The following is a 3,928-nucleotide window of genomic DNA, read 5'->3' as shown; positions in this document are numbered from 1 at the left end:
AAATAAGTTCTATCAATACACAGCCACTGTTTCCATAACACACTTGCAACTCAATAGGCAATCAACCGTTTCAATAAAACAGTTGCAACTCATATTTTAAATAGCTGGTGAGACTGCAGCATAAAAAGGTGACTGATACATTTTAGATATTTTATTCATTTTTCAATGTGTGAAACAAGTGCTCTTTAGAGAACATCTACTCTCATAGCAACACTTACAAGTCTTACTGATCCTAGCACTCACCAGCCGTTTTAAACTGACAAGTAACTGTTAAAAACAGCACTCACCGACGCACTTATTCTTACTGTACTCTAATGTTTTTTTTTAAACTGTCCTAAAATTGTGAGAATTGTTCTAAAAACTTACTGTTTACCATGTTGTTAGTCGCTTTGGTTAAAAAGCGTCAGCCAAATGTAATGTAATGTAATGTAATGTAAAAGTGTGTGTTAACAAAAAAACTAGGGGGAAAAACAACAAAAATACCAGAAGGGAGATGTGGTGGGACTGCAACATAGAAAGGAGGTTTGACACTCATTTATATTTTCAAAAAAGATTTCAGTTCCTAATGTCTGAAGTGTGTGTGTGAACAACAGAAAATACACAATGTGCAAAGGATGGGTAGCTGTCTATAAACTCTGCACACCTATAACAGGGACAAGCTAAGGAGGATGCGGCACGTTTGATGGAGCCAGGAATGTTAGGGGAGGTGTTGAAGATGTTGAAGCTGAAGGCTGTTCATCCTACTGTACACCTTTCTCGTCCTCAGCATCCTTGGTCCTAGGTAAGCAGAACAGGCACAGTGGAGAATGGAGGGAGAGAACAGAGCAGGTAACATTCAGTTTATACTTGGAACAACTTCACATTCACAGCTGCCACATTAAGTCATAACCATAGACCAAAGCAAGAGGCCATCTCCAGCAAGACCCACCACACACAGCCAACCACCTTACATCCACACATAAACTGTAACGATAACATGAAGACAGATGTTGTTGGGGATGACTTTCTGAGCGATGTTGAGAACAGTACAAAGCTGACAGCCAACCAAAATCCATAACATTTTAGCTATCATATTCAAGGACAGACTTTTCTTAATTGGTCAGTGAGGATACTTATTATAGTAATCGTTCCTGATGTGAACGGCCATTAACACAGAGACAACCATACTCATTTATCCTTCATGACTGCCAACCCACTCCCATTTCAGTGTCCAACCTGCCATGCACGTCTTTAGTAGAGTGACCAGTGCTGTCCTGAAACACCTGGTTGAGGAGGAGAAACGGTCACAGTCCTCCCTGAAAACATCATGGTTCCTTGAGGAAGTAGACCACCGGTTCGACCTTGTCGTAATTGCCCTAAGCAGATTGAAAGAGAATGAGTTAGAGAAAGCCATAAACTTGCATTGGGACACCTTCCATCTTTTTCGTGGCCTGAAGATTGGTCACAAGGGCAGCTGGATACCAGTTCAAAACGTAGTGGTGACTGCTGCAACATTAATCCTGGAAGTAAGCCAGGTACAGAAGTGCATTCTCAACAGTAGCTTGTACGAGGAATGCCTGGAGAACACTTTCAGCTGCATCAGACAGAGGAATCCTGTCCCAACGCCAGTGGAGTTAACACAGTTGTCCAGTTCCTCTCGATGGTCAAAACCGGAAGCTACCTCCTGGACTTCCTGGATATCAAGGAGACCATCTGCAATCTTGGTCTGAGGGAGGAGGAGAGGAGCTGATAAACACTACAGCAACACCTGACTTAACAAAAACAGATACTACTGTATTATATCATATTGCAGGATACAGTGTTAAGAGGGTCAACAGCAATTGACTTAGAGTAATGCCAGCATGCTGTAACAGGAAATGGCAATGACAACACACTTCTTTCATGCTATGACCTAAAAAAGAAATTTTCAGCACATACATTAGAAGCAAAATCAAATAAGGCACCAAGGAAGGAAAAGAGAACGGACGATTGGCACCTTGGGAGCAAGGTTCAAAACAGAGAGGCAAGGAAGATGTACTTGGCCTGTCCGTTCCAGCTTCAGGGAGCCCCCAGCAGCCTAATCTTCATGCCAACCACCACTACATCACTCCAATAACCATCCATCAACCCGGTGAGGTATCTGCTGTACATGTGGTGTTTACTCAATGTCTTGATGAAATCATCACCCAATTAAGTCTGATGTGAGCTCTGAATATCATAACCATGGGTGTTAGCTACACATGGTGATGGAAATATTGAAAAATGTTAGGTGGTTTCACTACTAACAATTAGAACTTCAGCGTAACATTTATAATATTAATGAGGTAGGTGTTAGCAAACCTGTGAGTTCCCCTCCCCACTGTGACTGTCAATAGCACATCCTGTTAAGGACAAAGTCCCTGGAATATCACTGTAGCTCCCTGCCTGAAATGGGGCTTTGCTTGCTACGTAATGATTCAATAACAGCCGCAGATTTACCATGCCATTATCAGATGAATTATACCTAATTTTTTAATGGGTGGCAGGGCTGTACGTTAACGCTTTCGTTGTTAGCACTGGTGCTACAGATCCATACAAGGTAAAAAGGACATATATCCACAAAAGGTAAAAAGGACATTTTATCCTTCTTATAAAGATTACTGACCTAATGATGGGCAATGTCCTCTTGTCACTTCAGCCTCTCTCGGCATCTGCAAAGCTCATATGCATTTAAGAAATTATTTGGCAGATACAGCAATACAAATTATTCCATCAACATTACATCAAGAACACAAACCTGAACTGGTGAGACTTTAAAAGTGCAAATTTACAGGGAAATAAATTATCTGAAAGCAGTTGGAGCAAAAACTCCTATCTAGCTATATCAGGTTCAAAGCAAATGTAGCACATAAATTTACTCCACTGTTCATCTGCATAACAGTAATCGCAAACTCGTTGATAACCAGCACATCTGAATATAGTTACCATGCTGAATGAAACGTATTTGATCAAAATCACGTTGGTGTCCTAGCTCATAGCATGTTTAACGTTAACACTAATGTCAGTGAGCTGTCTCGCTAACGTTAGGTAACGCTTCGGCAAATATCATTATAAACGTAAAATCCCATTGATAACCAATCTAATTAAACAACGTCGTACTTAACACTGACATTATTAGGCAGACAGCAATGGAATTGAATGAGGCCAACTGGCGAATGTCAATTTGTCAAAGTTTGGCACTGTTGAGCTCTCAGCACAATCAGAAGTGACTTGGGAATATCTCAATACCCATTTTTCCATGGTCTTCTAGTTCAACAAATCACGCAGACCACAAGTTCCAGTTCACTTTTCATGGTGTTGATGAAGTAGGGTAAAACTGAGAAATGAAAACACAACATTTATCCTATTAAATAAGCTGTCTACAGAAAATTACCCTAGCTGCTAAGTTAGGTTCGCCAGAAGGCTAGCACTAACGTGACTAAATACCCTTCGGCGGTGTGCTAATTCGTTTACAAGTTAACATTAAATAACTGACATTAATTACATTATATTTCTAATAATCTCGTAAACATAGCATTTCATTCACACGTACCAACGATGCTTTCAAAAGCCAACTTGAAGCTTAAAGAGGTTTGAAACCAGTGCAGATCACCATAACTTTCCGATCCAGTGTGTAACGATAACGTTCGTTGAGTCCAAGGCATATGACATCATCAGACAAAGACGTAAGTATCCGAAGCGCTACCCACTTTCACCATTAGATGGCATTAGTGTACCATTACTCTCGTCTCTGATTACTAAACCAGAGCTAGACATTCTCTGACTAAACCTTAAAAACATGGAATTACATTCGTTGAACACAGGACAAAAATGCATTTAACTGAACATGACACGGCCTAGTTTGTGTGCCCTTTTGTGTGCCATTTGTGTGCACCTCATGTTTTGCTAAATTAAAGACTTTTCCTTAACT

The 3,928-nt window shown here is 40.5% G+C and overlaps 1 long non-coding RNA gene across 5 annotated transcripts; it reads right to left on the bottom strand.

Annotated features, from left to right (window-relative positions):
• Positions 1-403: 403 nt before the first annotated feature.
• On the bottom strand, positions 404-3,719 carry LOC121682311. Of its 5 annotated transcripts, none has more exons than XR_006022508.1 (5): positions 3,551-3,719; positions 3,247-3,334; positions 2,624-2,677; positions 1,216-1,705; positions 412-777 (listed from the first exon to the last, which is right to left on the bottom strand). It is a non-coding gene; the product is annotated as an uncharacterized LOC121682311 (long non-coding RNA). The 5 variants fall into 5 exon arrangements; XR_006022509.1 differs by having other exon boundaries at positions 2,624-2,669; XR_006022505.1 differs by having other exon boundaries at positions 404-777; positions 1,216-2,677.
• Positions 3,720-3,928: the final 209 nt, after the last annotated feature.

The sequence above is a fragment of the Alosa sapidissima genome, chromosome 14, assembly GCF_018492685.1.
Source record: "Alosa sapidissima isolate fAloSap1 chromosome 14, fAloSap1.pri, whole genome shotgun sequence".
Classification (NCBI taxonomy): domain Eukaryota; kingdom Metazoa; phylum Chordata; class Actinopteri; order Clupeiformes; family Clupeidae; genus Alosa; species Alosa sapidissima.
This window is presented reverse-complemented; position numbering and strand designations above follow the sequence as displayed.